Below are 16,751 nucleotides of genomic sequence, written 5' to 3'. Positions count from 1 at the left end.
AGCAATCACCCTCAAGAAAACCGCAGGAGGAATGTGGTTGTTGTCTTTTTATCCTGTTTATTTGTTTACACTTAAGACTGAGAAGACAAGACAGCTGATGCCCTACTGAGTTCTGGCTTACCAAAGGAAATCTCTGTTCACCTTAGTTAAGTTACAAGTACTAATGGTAGACACTTACAATAAAGATCTTTGGGGTTGGAGAGATAGCTCAGTACTTGATGCCCTTGCAGAGGAACTGAGTTCAGTTCCCATCACCCACTTGAAACAGTTTTCACTGCTGTAACTCCAGCTTCAGGGAAGCCCATACTCCTGGCTGCCACAGCTACCTGTACTCACAAACATAGACCTATGTACACACAATCTTTTGACAGTCCTTCACTAACTACTGAGAGGTTATTTCTCCAACTGTAAAATGAGCTAGTTCAAACCAGATTAGATTATATTAAAGGCAGGTTTATTGGGACTTTGTCTCAGTGGAGTTCACTGGCCCAAAGGATTGTGGCCAGGGGAGAGAGGACGAGGGCAACTATAGACAGGGTAGGGGAGAGAGGTAGGGGGGAGAAAGGAAGAAAGGGTGCTCATACAAGAGAGAGATGAGATGAAGAGAGAGGAGGAGACCAAGATGTCTGGATTCTATAGGGAAGAACCTCTGGGGAAGGGCAGCTCAGCCCCTGGCTGGAAAGTTCAGGGTTGGGAACAGGGTGTGCCAGGTAGGGACTGAGGGATACTAGGAGAACCTACAGGCCAGGTCTGCTTTAATATGTAAAATATGCACCCCAGTCCCTTGTCCCAGTCCAAAACCAAATAACTACAAAATGTGGTGTTTGATTAAATGTTTAATTTTTTTTTCCAAAAGAAAAACCAAGAACACTGAGAACATTGCTGTGGTTGCCCAACCCTCTCTAGCTTATCTCCCCAGCTAGGAAAGCTCCTGACTTTTGTCTAATCACTTATATGCTTGTCTAGATGTCTTAGTCTCTTCAAACTGAAAAATTCCATTGGTCAGAGTTCTGGAGGCTGGGAAACCTAACATGAAAGTCAGGAACTCTGGTGTCTGCAGAGGGCCTGGTCCTCCTGGTTGAGGCCTGTTTGCTGGTTCCTCATACAGCAGAAGAAATGAGCAAACTTCCTTATAGAAGCCTCATGCTTGGATTCCTTCCTAAAATTCTAACACTGTCATTTTGGTGACTAGGTATCAAGGTGAATTCAAGGTGGACACAAATGTCAGACCACAGCAATGCCTGTGAAGAAATGTGTAGGCTTGCATCATGTGTCTTACTTTAAGATATGATTTCTAACTAGTGTTCTTAAATTTGTGCACCATGGTCTTCAGTACAGTCTTTATGTAGCATTGTGTCACTCCAGTAGTCCCTAGTTAATGACCATTTTTGTTACCAAGGATAGTATGGACGCTTCCTTTTTCATAATTCCTTGTGCAGGTGCATGATTTCTGTAGGATGGAGTCTGAAGAGTTGACTTGGGATGCATGGGCTGCATTTTAATTGATGGTGTCAAGTGTTCTAAGAAGCAACTTCTTCATCCTCTCATTCTTCCCTTCAGTTTTAAAGTAGAAGCCACCTTACTGGCTCCTACTGTTGCTATTAGCTAACTCTACTGGACATACCAATGGCACATCCTTAAGGCAGTCGGTCATCTTCTCATCTTTCCACTATCTTCCTCTAGCAATCTCACCCATTCTCACCTGTCTTTGGTTCTTCTCTTGCTGATCTGTAGGAAATGTCTCCAGAGAGAGACAGAGACAGAGACAGAGAGAGGCAGAGAGAGAGAGAGAGAGAGAGAGAGAGAGAGAGAGAGAGAGAGAGAGATTAACATTGCATCCAAAACCTGTAGACTAAAAATGATTGATGGCAAGTATTCTAGTGTTTTCCTTGACTTGAACAGAAACTCCATTTTTCCTTTTGCAATACTAAGGTTCACACCCAAGGACTTGCTTACACTACAGTGTACCACAGACCCATACCCCCAACTCAGTTAAAAAAAAATTGTAATGTTTTTTCATTAAATATAGTACCTGCTGTAATTTATAACTGTTATTTTAAAATCAGGGTAAAACAGTGGCCTTTTACAACTGATTTTATAAACTTACTATTCTACTTTTTTGGATATTTTATTTATTTACATTTCAGATGTCATCCCCTTCCCCCTTCCCCGCCCAGAAAACCACCTATCCCACCCCCTCCTCTTTTTGCTTTTATACCATTTTAATTATATGCAAGTATTAAGGTCAGTTCTAGGTTGAGGAACTAGCAATACAATCGATGCAAATAGTCAAAGAACAAGCAAGACAATAAAACTGAGTCCCATGATCACTCCCATGATCACTATTTCTAAGGGCTTATCAGGATGACCAAAACATCTGAGCCTACTTCCCTTTCCTAGCCCAAAGTCATTTTTATGTCTGAAGCCTACTTCTTTGTTGTAGCCTAAGATTTAGATTCCTGCCTGAAACTACTTTGTTCTAGCCTAAGACTTAGATTCCTGCCTGAAATTACTTCTTTGTTCTAGCCTAAAATTTAGATTCCTGCCTGAAATTACTTCTTTGTTCTAGCCTAATGTCATATTCCTGCCTGAAGCCCACTTCCTTGTCCTTGGCCAATGTCATATTTCTGCCAAGCAGCCCCAAAAGCTCTCTGCCTCTCCCCCTTTTTTATTTCATAAACAAGACTGAGCCTGTCTTAGGTCATTCTGACAAGAATGCCTTCCTTACCCATTGTGGAACATGCATCATCAAAAATCAATGCTCTTCTGTCTTAGGTTGGTAAGGCTCTGTACAGAATCTTACACGTCCTTGGCTTGCCAGCCTGTTAAACTAATAACTCTGTCTGGGGGTCTACTTTCAGTGTCAAGCTATGTATTTTGGCTGCTAACATGTAGATGTTGTTAAAGACAAGCTTTAACATGATGGGCAGGAGTAAAAGTATTCCCAGGACAAGAAGGGCTAGCATGATCAAGCTACATATGCCATTCTTGAAGCTTGACCAAAATAGAAATACTGACCTCAGGCCATATGTAATTTTATTAGCAGTATCTGCTGCATCAACAATCAGCAGAGCAGCATTCTTTAAGTTTATAAGCTCACTATGCAAAGTTAAAACATTCAGAGAGATGTTAGAATTATGCCAAATACATTGCAAGTGTCTTTAGATTTTTTCCCTAATTATAATGACTATCATTGTAAATTTTAGAAGTAACACAAATCCAATGGTATTTGGCGTGACCCTTGAGATGGCTCTTTACTCTTAAACTCTGAACCTCCTTCCAATCATTTGAATAAGATAAAGAACATCAATCCATTGTTCCAAATGCCTAACTAAATCCTCTTGAATACTCAACACATTAGTAACATTTTTTGATAAATGATTAACTAAAGTAGCTGTCTTAACTTCTTGTGTCAAAGCAATTGCAGGAGCAGTGGTGCTAGTAATTAATGTAATTAAAGCTGTTACACCTGCAATAATCAAACCCACTACTCTCTTGCTTCTGCTTAAAGCCTGACTCGCTTCTTTCAGTACTTGCAAGCTTTTTTCAGAATACCAAGGTTCTGTAATACACAGGGCAATAAAACAAAAGTTGGTTGATAGACCTTGGTAACAGACATGCCAGGTTTCAATACACTAACACAATCAGAAAGTGTACAATCAATGCAACTTATATTAAATACTGTAGAAGAAGCAAAAGTAATTTTAACTTGACAATTAAAAAGAACCTTAACACATATACTAACACTTGTGCGAAATCCAGATCCTGTCCCAACTTTTATCTCTTGCTAACATAACATCTTAGAAAACAGCAGCTAACTTCCAAATATGTCTCTGAAAATGTCCAGAACCAGACTTCCAAATGAAGACTGTTATTTCCAATATTGGATTGATTTCTAGACCAGCCCATGAATGAGTCTGAATAACTGGTCACATTTAAGAAAAATATGAGTCATTATAACTTCTCTTTTTGATTCTCTGTTCCACAGGGTCTAAAAACTTGAGGCAAGGCAGCTTGTTATATCTGGGATATAGACAAGCAAAGGCAGATTGGGAACATATTTCCAATACAGCTTCCCATTACCATTGTCAGGGCACTCAGCAAGCTCACAGGTCAGCATCATTCTTTGTTCCCGCATCAGTATGTCTCAACCATCACTCTGGCAGCCACCATGTTCCTTCACCATCCTACGATCCTGGGCTTGTTAGAGTTCCTGGGAGTCCAGTCTCCTCTGGGTGTTCTGGGATTGGGTACAGAGCTAGTGCCCTAGGTCTGCTCGGGCACCAGCACAGACCAGAAGAAGCTTACTATTCTTTAAAATTGTGATTTTATGTTATAAAAATTGGTTTCCGTATATGATGGTTAGATCATGTGCTTTTATCACTAATCTTAGGACTTATAATATTAGATTTTCCTGATACTGAAACTTGTGTACATTGCAGAAATGAACTATATTTTTAGTTGTCATGTATTATTTTAATATATCATTGCTTTTATTGCCTAGTATTCATGTAAATTTTTGAATATCTAATCATAGTTGATATGTATTTTTATAGCTATTACTAGTATTTATAATTTGGATCTAATTGTATATGGTCTCATGATATAAGTTTAAATGTTCCATTTTCTAATATTCTAAAATGTTGGCTAGTGAGATGTCTCATCCGTGAAGACTCTTACCATCACTATGATGATCTGAGTTCAGTCTTTGGGACCGATGTGGTGAAAGAAGAGAATCCTCTCACAAGTTGTCTTCGGGCCTCCACAAGTGCATGAATGGGGCCTGCATTGCCCCCACCACAAAGAGAAGAATTAATAAATTAATGTAGAAAAAGACTTAAATAAAAAGCTTTGAAACAACTCTAGATCAATTTGTTTAACATAGATAAGCAATTATCTAGTCTTTGAAAAGTTCTAGAATTTTCCCATGGAACCCTGATGGAAATATGGAGATACTTACTGTTTGATTTTAACCTACTTTTATTTTTCATTTCTTACAAATTCTGAAACTCCTAGTATTTATCATGGTATTGCCTTTCCTTATTTGAGATTACTCGGTTTTCTCTATTTTCTTTTTGCTAACAATTGCCATATGTTAGAGTGAGAACAGACCAAAAATGTTCCAGTCCTCTAACAAGTGGCAGGAAACAGTCCAGTGCAACAGTGTGGTGAGATTTTATCATGCCAGGTACTACGGACTTGGCAGAGTCAGACATCAGATGGCTGGCTAAAGGGGAACGGTTAAGCCTTCAGTCAAAAGCTGCTCTCTTGTTAGTTTGAGCGGAGGAACAAAGCTTAAGAACGGGAAGAGGAGAAAGAAGCAAGAGATTGTGTCTCCAGAGGGAATAAATCTCAGAGTGCCAAAGTTAGAAATGAGGAGCTGGTGAGAGAGAGCAGGCACTTTAATGTTTGGAAAGTTTAGGGGCACTGGTAGAAAGAACTAGCCAAACACAGCCATGTTAATTCCTGAATCCTATATGTATGGTTACAATAAACCTTAGCTCTTGTGGCTTTTTGTCGGGGGGCTGGCTCAAATTTGGCCAGTTGGGGACCTTGGAAATGTTGGCGAGCAGCCTGATTTAATGGTCTAAATGTACAGCAGACACCATTGAACACAAAACTCAATATAAAAAGAATGTGTGTATCTAAGTCAGTGTTGCTCCAAATGGTGGCTATCAAAGGAAATCAAACCCCCTTGACTGGGGATTGGTAGAAGTGAGACAGGGGCTTCAGACGGACAGCCAGAATGAGGACATTTAATCCTTCAATAAAAAGCTGAGAATCTGTATGTGAGTTGAGAAACAGAGAATGAGGATGTGAAAGGAGAAGGCAGACAACTCAGGTTATCCGAACTGATCAAAGCCTACAGAAATCCCAGCCGCCTAGCACAAAAAGGCTTTTGTGAGGTCACCTTGAAGGTTTTCTCTCCTCTACCTGGGGAATGCAAGGATCCAGCTGTCTCCATCCTTTGATGAGGTGAGCTCAGCATTGAGTTTCGTGGCTGCTGAATCAGGGAGAGAGTGGGATGTGTGCTCTGATGCAGTAAGTCTAAACACCAGATTTGGAACTCACCTATCCCGTTGGTGAGAAGCTCTCACGTGTTCTGGTCTGAAGGAAGGGGGATCAGGAAATTTAGGCATTCTACATGCTCAGTGTATGTCTCTATTATGTCTCTGTTGCTGAGACGGAATAACCTGACAAAAAATGAAAAAGGGTGTGTTTGAGTTTATAGTCTATCACTTCAGGAGAGATGTGGAGGCAGGAGTGTGAGGCTGGCCTGGGGGAAATAGAACGGTCCCATTCCATTCACATTTGCAGAACAGAAAGGAATACTGGAGGAATGTTGGGCTATAAATCCTCAAAACCTACACCCACAAATGTACTTCCTCCAGCAAGGCTCCACCTCCTAACGATCCCAACGCCTTCTATACAGCACCACCACTCGAGGACCAAGTGTTAACACACACAAGCTTACTGGGGACATTTGACAACACTATAAGGAATATTAAATGACATTTGGTGAGCATGTAGCATCATCTTTGTCACAGAAACCTGAAAGTTACAGTCACTAGGACAAACCTATAAGAATAGGTTTTGAAGCTGGGCAGTGGTGTCACACGCCTTTAATCCCAGCACTTGGGAGGCAGAAGCAGGTGGATTTCTGAGTTTGAGGCCAGCCTGGTCTACAGAGTGAGTTCCTGGACAGCCAGGGCTATACAGAGAAACCCTGTCTCAAAACCCCACCCCCACCCCCCCACCCCCCAAAAAAGAGAAAAAGAAAAAAAGTTTAAAAAAAAAATAGGTTTTGAATATATCTTGAGTTGGGAAATTAGTAATGGGGCTGGAGAGATGGATCTGAGTTAGATTCTCAGTACTCAAACTGGACAGCTCACTACTGCTCAGAACTCCACCTCAAAGGATTCACCACCCTCTTCTGGCCTCCACAGGTACTACACTCACATGCACAAACCCACACAGGGAAACGTGCCCATAAACATACAATTTAATAATAAAAACGAATATTCATAATGATAAAATGTTTTAAACTAAGTTCGTAGCAAGGGCTGGTGAGACGGCTCACTAGGTAAAGTGCTTTTACAGCACGAGCCTGGTGACCTGTGTTCAGTCTCTGGAACACACATACACCATGTGTGCACACACCATGTACACATACAAGAGTAAATAAATTAACCAATTAATGCTTTTAAAATAGTAACAGGCTATTTGTGTACCAAGTGAAAGTTCTGTTAGACCACATCCTCAAAACTAAATGGAGGCTTGGCCACTGGCAATGTTACCCCAGTAGCACCTGGATTCCAGGTTTCTTGGGAGCCATTAAGGCAGAAAAGTGTCTCTCTCTAATGGACTTTTGTCTGATTATTTGGAAAAGACTTTGGTCCCTTAGGAGACAGCAAAGATACAAATCTGTGTATGACATTCCCCTCCTAGGCACACTCTGTGGCCTTTCCAGGGTCAGGGAAAGAAAAGGGGGGAAAAAAAGAGTAGCCTGTGTGGCGTGATTAACAGGGTCAGAAACAGGATGAGAATCATCGTGTGTCTGACTGTCTAATGGTGCATGCCCTCCTCCCTGCACCCATGAGGTCAAGAGATCTCCCCATTAGAAAATGGGTCCCTCACAGGTTGCTGTAGATTGGGGTTAGGGATACCTAAACCTGGTCAAGTAATTTGACTAAATCTCCTAACCCAGAATTCTCTAAGCCAAATCAACAAGACAGATGTGATTCTCCCATTAGCCTTTATTTGTTGTAATTACCCATGAATGTGCCTTTCGGGGATGGAGGGACAAGTTACCTTCAATCTCCCTGCAAAACTCGCCAGCTGCCAAGTGGCTGTGCTCTCAGGACACTGGGGCTCAAATTTCCACCCTGCATGTGTTTTGTTGTTTTGTTTTGGGGAAAAAAAAGTTAGAATTCAATTGAGGAGGCCTCTTAGAGTGGGGTCATAGACATAGAAGTATTTGCTGCTTAGCTCTTAGGCTTTGCAGAAACTGTCTTCTCAGCTGTGACGCACAGACCTCTTTCACTCCTGTCCTTACAAGGTACAAGCCAAAGAATAGGCACTGGTATCAGGGTCTCTTGGAGTCCCTAACTGTATAGCAGGCTGTTGAGAAAAATGGCAGATCCATAGAATGTTATGAGTATTAAGTTTATAGTATAAACTGCCTGGCACATAGTAGGTACTCAGAAAAATCTTACTCTTGTTCCCCTTCCTCCTCCCATCTCTGTCTCACAGTATTCTTTAAAGCCATTGCCCTACTCTCTCTTGAAGACTGGTACTCAGAAGAAACAGACAGCTGAAAGACGTCCTGCTCCACAGTCTAAGCTCAGCACTCAGTCCTTGCTGGAGCTACTAACCAGCTGTCATCTTTGCAAATACAAAGTATCTAGAATAAATAAAAAGTTACATATTGATTCAAAAATATGGTCAAGATATATCTGTGTACCAAAAAATGACAAAACTTTCCAAATTCAAGGAAAGACTTAAAACAACAAATAAAAGAATTTGGAAAAAAAATCCAAGTAGCCCCAGCCCCCAAAATAATCCACCAAAACACATCATGATGCGGATGTGAAAAGAAAATATAAAGAAAACACTCTTCACATTAAGAAGTGATGACGCCTTATCTGTAGGAGAGGAAACACCGCAATTTAAGTGAAAACAGGTTTCTTTTATGAAACTATGGAGTCCAGAAGACAGTGTTAAAACAAACAAACTACTAAATGCCCATGGGCACCCAGGCAAAGTCCCTGACAAAATTAGGAGAAATGAAGATACTCTAAAATTAGGGGGAAATGATAGCACTTCCACAAAGAGGCTGAGTGTCGAAGAATGACTAAGATAATTCCAAATAAAGACAGAATGACAACAGAAGACAGGAAGAATGGGAAAAATTAGGATGGGGTTAGACTGTTCTCACATGGAGACATTCTTCAATCACATTTTTTTTTTCTTCAGAGGAGACATGCACTAGCAGCTTACATGGGACACAATGCATGGCAAGAAAATTCAGGTAACTAATTTTAATTCTGGAGAGTGGAGTTGTCTAAATGGAAGCAAGTTCTCCATGCAGGAGACACCCGAATACTCAAAAGGTAGGGTGAATACCAAAGGAGAATTCAAAAACTGTTCAAGTGGTCCATAGAAAATAAAAAGGGGGTGCTAAATTAAAAAAATTTAAAATGGGGTATAAAGAAACAAAATGGCAGATCTAAGTTCTATGTACCAATAATTTTTCTCCTGTAATTTTTCAAAATATACCAACTAAAAGGTAGTGTAGGCATGGTGGTACACACTCATAATCTCAGCAACTCAGGAGACTAAGGGATGAAGATAGTGAGCTCAAAACTAGCTTGAGCTCTAAATAAGACTCTGGAGAGGGGAGGTAGAGGGAGGAAGGTGGAGATGGAAACAGGAAGCATCTTTGGAAAGGTATGCTAAAACCATCAAAACTATAAATCCCTAGAGAGCATTTGTCTATCATGTACAAGGCCTTGGGTCTGAGTACTGGTTCTGAAAAGATAAAATAAGAACAGCCTCATACTCTAAAAAAAACAAAACAAAAAACCACATTTCAAATGGAACCACACAGGTGAGTAGACAGCAAAGGGATAAATATATATGTGAAATGCCTATGCTGATTTAAATCAGAGTAGCTACATTACTGTCAAATAAAGCAGATTCCAGAGCAAAGACTATTTCTGAAGACAACATATAATGATTAAAGAATTCAGTGAAAACAGCAATCCTAAGTGTATATGCACTGCACAAAAAAGCTTCAAAAGAAATTAAATTTCTTTTGAGCCAGGAACACAGGTGGAAGGAAGCACTGTGTCTAAAAGGTGGGCAGAGATCAGTTGTTCAAAGCATCTCAGCTGCACAGAAGCTTCAAGGTCAGCTTGACCTACATGAGACCCTGTGTCTAACAACTAAAAGAAAATGCAAAAAAAAAAAAAAAAAAAAAAAAAAAAAATATAATAAGTCTGAAAGGAGAAATGAATTATAGTGGAGAACTTCACTGCCTCATTTCTCTAATTAATAGAACTAGTAGACAAAAACCAGTCAAGGCTGTTAAAGAACTCTGCAACACCATTAGTCATACAGACATATGGCGAATGCTTACCCTGAAATAATAGACTACAAACACTTTGCAAGAGTCAATGGAACATTAACCAAGAGAGACCATATCCTTGGTCATAAAGCAAAATTAGTAAATGGGAGAGAATTAAGGTCATTCAGAATATATTTCTATCCTAGCAAGATTAGCCTAGAAGCCAGTAACCAGAAGATGGTGGGAAATTATTCAAGTACATGTACATTAAACTATCAACAGATTTCTAAATAATTGATAGTTCAAAGAAAAGTTCTCAACAGAAATCTTTAAAATGTTTAAAACTGAGTGAAAATGAAAATACAATGTCTCGGCCTTTGGGAGGTGACATCTGGCTGGGAAGGAAGGCCATCGTGCTGGAATTTTTATATTAGAAAAGATGAATGGGCCCAGTGTGTTGGTTCACGTCTTTAACCTCAGCTCTTGGAAGGCAGAAGCATGCCGATCTCGGTGGGCTCAGGGCCAACCTGGTCTACCTATTAAATTCCAGATCGACCAGGGCTACATAGAGAGGCTCTGTCTCAAACAAACAAATGAAAAACGAGGTGTGGCTGAGATCAAGATTCTAAATCCCTATCTCGAAACTCCAGAAAGAGGCAGGGGTGGAGGTAGATCTTCCACCTTGTTCTCTCACAAATTCATAGCCTCAATTTCTTTTCATCGTTGTTACATATATGTACATGTCTTCGTTCCTAAATTCATAAATACAACCTGCTCCGTCTGTGTAATGTTTTTGTATGTACATTTCTTTCAGTGCTGCCTATTCAGTGTGCTCTTCCCTGGGGAAGAATATTTCTCCCGCACCCAGCATCACCTATTAGCCTGTAGTTCTTTGTTTTGGGGTCTGACCGCATTCGATTTCTCTTTTCTGCCTTAAACAGTATGGCTGCCACAATCAAGACAGCATGGTGCTGGTGGAGGAAGACCAACAGATGGGCAAAATGCATAAACAAAATCTGCCTGTACAAGTATGCCCAGTGAGCTTTTGGCAAAGAGCAAACTCGTTAAAGAGAGGGAAGATACTCTTCTTTTAGAAAAAGTGTTAAGAAGTTGGGCCTCTTGAAAGAGCAAAATAAGCCTTCTAGTAAACATTATCCCCTATTAAAAACAATAGCCCCCCCAAACCTCAAAACGCATCTAGGATTTAAGTGCAAATATGAAATGTTACAAAAGGAAGAGAAAATATTTAGACTTTAACTGCCTCAAAAAGAGTTCCTAGATTTGATGCCAAACATAGGACGTGTAAAAGAAAAATCTGTATAAAAGTTATCAAAAATCTCATCACTTTTACCCTGTAAAAGGGCCTAGTGGAGAGGAACTGACGAAGTACAGATTGGGAGAAAATATTTTCAACTCACGCATCCAAAAGAGCATTTATATCTAACTATGTTTTTAAAAATTCTCAATACTCAATACAGTTATGATAGTCATTAGAAAATGGACAAAAGTCACAGAAATTTTCACTACAGAAGACTTAAAAAGTTCCCTCAGGCCCATAAACACCACCATCAGCCAGTAGGAAGATGGAAGTTAAAAGTTTCTGGTATTTCCCTGAGGTGCCTATCAGGGTGGTTCACGTTTGCACTGATGCTGAACAGTAAGCTGAGTCACTCACACACTGCTGGAGGAATTAGGAATGGCATAGAACTCAGAAGTGTTTGCAGTTTCCTTTGGAATTGCAGTGGGCTGGTGTACAACCTCATAGGTGAGTTTGAGGTCATTTATCCAGAGAAATCAGAACTTATTTTCATGCAGGAATTTGTGTAAGTTTTACTTCTATGTGTCCGAAGTGGGTAACTGTCTAGGTGCTCTTTGTGAATGATTTGTTGAATGAACTAGGATGCCTTAATTCCACAGAATACTGCTTAGCAATCGAAAGGAACACACTATTAATAGATACAGTAAACTCGATACAATAGAAGGAGATTATAAAGTATGAGATGTGAGATGAGGGGACCAAAGAGAGCAGGCTGTGCATTCTCAACCGTGTACCGGTGACAGAATACAATTACAGACATGGACAGCCAGTAAGTGCCAAGGTTAGAGAGAGGGGGTTCTTACTATATGAAGACAGTACAGAGAGAGCCTCGTGTGCTGCCACACATGTGTATGCTGTTTGGTGACAGTTACACACACATACACATGCAGTTTGAATAAACTATAAATTTTATCATTATCTGTCTTCTGAGTTGAGTTTTTTTTAAGAAGTTTGTTTATTTTGTGTTGTGTTGTTTTTTAATTGAGAAAGATTCTGGTGTGTCCTAGGTGGGCCTCTAACTTCCTACGTGGCAGAAGTTGGCCTTAAACTGATCCCCCTGCCTCTACTTCTCAGGGGCTAGAATCCTTCTGATAGTGTGCCAGGCAAGATGCTTTCTGGACAAGCAGAGAAGAGGCACCGGAATTCCTTATGTATTTCCTTGCAATTTCCTGCTCCTCTATGTGATCACATAATAAGTTAAATACAGGAGTAATCGCTCTCTGAAATATTTGCTTCTGTAAAACTACATATTTTTTTTTGTACTTGTGTTCATTATTTTTTTTCCTCCAGAAAAGAAAAGACTGTATCTAGGATATAAGTAGGAAGTAGGGGATGCCATCCTGAAGTTATTTGGTCACTAAATCACCCTCGACAGTTATCATGCAATGGAAAATAACATGTCTGGGCCATGAACAATAATAACTGTTTAAATTGTAAGCATAAGAGAACCTTCAAGGTCCTCTTTGACATCAGTTTAAGCAGAAAAAAAAAAAACTGATATATAGGTGGTCCAATTAGCATTTAAAGAAATATGGGCCTGAGCCCTCTGGTTCTGAGGAAAAGGAAGAGGATGGTGCCCTCAGACAGGAAGCATGACTGGGAAGGAAATGTTTCTGCAGCAGGAAGCACCTGTAATCCCTACACGTGGGAGACAAAGCAAGACGTCAAGGCCAAGGCCAGCCTGGTTTACACGCCTAAGCAAACAAAACCAGAACAACAGAGCAAAACTAACTCCACACAAAAGAGATCAACCTGATCTTACATCTGTTTGACACGGAGAAAGAGTCCCCTTTTACTTGCGGAGGGAAGAAAAGAACAGAAAATGTATGGGTGGGGGAGATGCAACTCTCCAGGAGTCAGGCTCAGAAAATCTGTGGAACTCAGCTCAGGAATAATGACCGGCCCTCCACCCAGCTGCTGATCTCATCTGACTCTGGCTCTGTGACCCAGCCAGTAGCTTTCTTCCAGTCATAGTCAGAAATACACACAAACTACTCTAGAAACCCGGATCCCGTTACCAGTTAATTGTTTGCACGGAATTAAGTGGCTCAGGGAACAGGAGATGCAGTCCTGGCTCCTTTGTGCTCACTGTCTTAAATAAATTGTCCTTCTGGCTAATTTATTTTTTCCACAAAGAGAGGCTCCATCCTGTCTCAAGTTGTTCTTCGGTTTTGTTTTGTTTCCAAAGGCTTTATTTCTGCATCTTAAAATTCTTCATTTTAGAGGCTCTATTTAGCCGAGACAAGAATAAAATCATTTAATGACTAAAATTTTTAATCCAAGCAGATGAAATTATTCATGTAGATCATTAGAAATACATGAGTGGCATTTCTGGCTTCCTATCTAGAGAAGATTCATCATTAAACATGCTTTTGGGTTGTTCCTGAAACTGAAGTAACAAACACCTAGTTCAGATCTTCTAGACTTTATATTTCCAAAGTGACCACTTTTTTTTTCTTTTTCATATGAAAAAAAATCTTCATTTGGATGTTTTGAATATGAGGATATTTGGGAAATGTCGGGGGTGGATGACCTCTGCCAAGGGATCTGCAAATAGTTGCATAACCTTCTTTTTATCTGAGCCGTTGACCTAGCCATTCATTCTGTTTGCTGGGGTGAGTTCAGCAAGGCTGGTTGCCAAGGCAACCATAATCCGTGAACAGAGCTGGCTCCATTGGTGGTCAGTTACAACACGCTTTGTCCCATCCCGTGTCCTGAGACAGAAAACAAGCACCTTCAGTAAACATGACCTAATGAGTGTGGTGGCCTCCAGCTGCCTGGGAGGCACCGGAAAAGGACTGCCAGGAGTCAGGCCGGCTTGTGGACAGAGCTGTCACCCCACAAAGGAGCCTAGAAATAAATGTTCTCTCAGTTGATGTATTTAACGACATAAAACCGTCCTGTCCTCCTCAGGGAGCCAACGAATTGTCTTTCAATTTACTGTTCTTTTCCATGTGTTGTGTAATTAAGAAGGCAGTGGATGGAGTGGCCCTGCAGGCCAAGATTCCACCTGGCCCAGGGCGGTGCTGGTATATGCCCTTCCTCAGGGCCGGCAAACCACCCTATTTTTTTTTTTTTTAAAGAAGAGTCTTCATTTCACTTATCTATGGCTTATTAAATGTCTGTGCTTTGCGCATATTATATTCATTTAACCCTTGAAATAACAGTGCCCATCACATCCAGGTTAAGACCTGTGCAGCCACTTCGCAGAACATTAGATGGTCCAGTAAGTGGGTTAAGTCAGACAGCTGGTAAAGGACTAGAACTGGAAAATGGTCCCAGAAACACCTCATAACAATGGTAATACAGGGAGCCTGCTGACATGTCATGGTCCCTGAAAGCCACCCCTGTGGGACTCCAGTAAAATCTCCTTCCTCTCCAGTATGTTTGCCACAGGTGGTCCATAACTTAACACAATACTGCTACGTAAGTGTCCACAAAATTAAAGCAAATTCTTGATCCCACAAACGGGGGGGGGGGGGGAATTGTCTCCTCAATGAACTGAGGTCTCAGACAACAAGCTATAGGTATCTTCTTAACTAAAATACAGGTGAGGGGAGAACGTGGGCACTGTTAGGTTACTTAACAACTAATATCCCATCTGGGTACACAGAGAAAGTCCTGGGCTTCTACACAATGTGCAGCCAGAGTATGAGAATGACCGCGAAGCTCTTTCACGAGTTCTTCCACAGCCCTGACTCTAACCTAACACATTGGCCAACTCTGTCTTCATGTCCACAGTCAGACTTCCTAACCGTAACCAAGAGCTTCACTTATTTTACGATCACCCCATCTAAGTATATTTTGTGTTCTTACTTATTATGAGTGTGTTCTTACTTATTATTACTGTAGGCTAATCTTCTGTTTCAACAGCATGTTTTGGTTTGTGACGGTGGAATAGAACCCAGGACTTTCTGTGTATAAGGCAAGCATTATACCCCTGGGATACTCCCTCATCCCTGTGGGTATTTTGAAAAGATGAGCAGGGTGTAGAAAGTTTTAGCATATCCACACAGCAGAAATGGATACTGACATAGGACCGGGGGCCCTGTCAGCAGCCCTATCCTGACATCACAGACAGCTTTCTCTCCTGTCAAGCCATACTCCCTGTTCTCCTCTAGAGTCCAAAGGAGTGACGTCAGGCTACTGAGTTCATTCCAAGTTTGACCTACCACAAGAGAAAAGAATATGAAAATGACTTGTCACATATGAAATGTTGCGACCTACCACAAGAGAAAAGAATAAGAAAATGGCTTGTCACACATGAAATCTTGCCAACCCATCATCCTGCAGAAATTGCTGCTGCAGTGGTCTATGGCACAAGCTAGATGAATCCCTACAGCCGTGCCTGGGATGGCGCCACTCACTGAGAGGGAGAATAGCTGTCCTTCCCACCTCAAGTCTACCTCATGCAGCCATCTTCTTTGAACACTCTTCCTGGCCTACAAGATCTTTCTAGAACACTCTTCCTGGCCTATGAGATCTTTCTAGAACACTGTTGTGGTTAATGATAGCACAAGCTATAGAAACAGAAAAGACATCAAACCCTTTATTTCTGAGTATGATGCTGGGCCTCAGCCCTACTTAAGCCCATGTAACACCTTAGCAGGACTCTGAGACCCACATTAATTGGCTGTATAAGTTTACATGTGATTTTAATCAGTAATAGATGTATTGAACATCCTTGCCTGAGCTGACTTCACATAGCACCCAGAACGATCCCGTCCCCACATGGGTACTGTGTAAGCACTGCTGATGAGCTTCCACTGAAACTGTCAACAGTGAGGTCTCCGGGCTCTCTGTCTCCCCCACCACCACCTCAGAGCAGCCCTCAGTGTCCCCCTGTTGCCTTGTTCTTTCAAGGGTCCTGGGACTAGTTGCAGGCTCCCATTTGACTCCCTCAGATAGTTGTATAAAACAGAGGCATGTAAGCAGAGCTCAGAATTGGCCCACAACCCCCACCTCCACCTCCAGCCAGTTTTGTCCATGCAGGAGGAGACCCATGATGCATTGGGAGCCACCCACACTTGAGCTGTATTCACGGCGGCCCTGATCCAGTCACATGCTAAGGAAGCACTCCCGGGGAGATGAATGTCATTACAAATCTTGCCCTCAACATGAAACGCCAGCGATTGTTTATTAAATTGCTCTTCAAAGAGAGAACACTGGCAAGCGAGTGTCATTAAAATGGAACCAAAGGGAACGGCTGTAACCTTCCTCAGGGTGCTTTTCTCCATTAACCCAACCAGGGCGACTGAAATGGCCAGTAGAAACTTCTGGCCTGCAGCCCCGTCAATTACCTTAATCTCAGTTTAGGCCGGGGTAGCTCAAACCATCCAATTTAAGTACTTCCAAACATTGCCA

At 41.3% G+C, this 16,751-nt stretch overlaps 1 long non-coding RNA gene across 1 annotated transcript; it reads right to left on the bottom strand.

Moving 5' to 3' along the window:
* Window positions 1-857: 857 nt before the first annotated feature.
* On the bottom strand, window positions 858-6,188 carry LOC143443216 (uncharacterized). The gene is made up of 3 exons (XR_013111982.1): window positions 6,073-6,188; window positions 4,681-4,783; window positions 858-1,728 (listed from the first exon to the last, which is right to left on the bottom strand). It is a non-coding gene; the product is annotated as an uncharacterized LOC143443216 (long non-coding RNA).
* Window positions 6,189-16,751: the final 10,563 nt, after the last annotated feature.

This window comes from Arvicanthis niloticus, chromosome 8, assembly GCF_011762505.2.
Source record: "Arvicanthis niloticus isolate mArvNil1 chromosome 8, mArvNil1.pat.X, whole genome shotgun sequence".
NCBI classification, from domain to species: domain Eukaryota; kingdom Metazoa; phylum Chordata; class Mammalia; order Rodentia; family Muridae; genus Arvicanthis; species Arvicanthis niloticus.
Note: the sequence above shows the minus strand (reverse complement) of the source record. Positions and strands in the feature narration are given on the sequence as shown.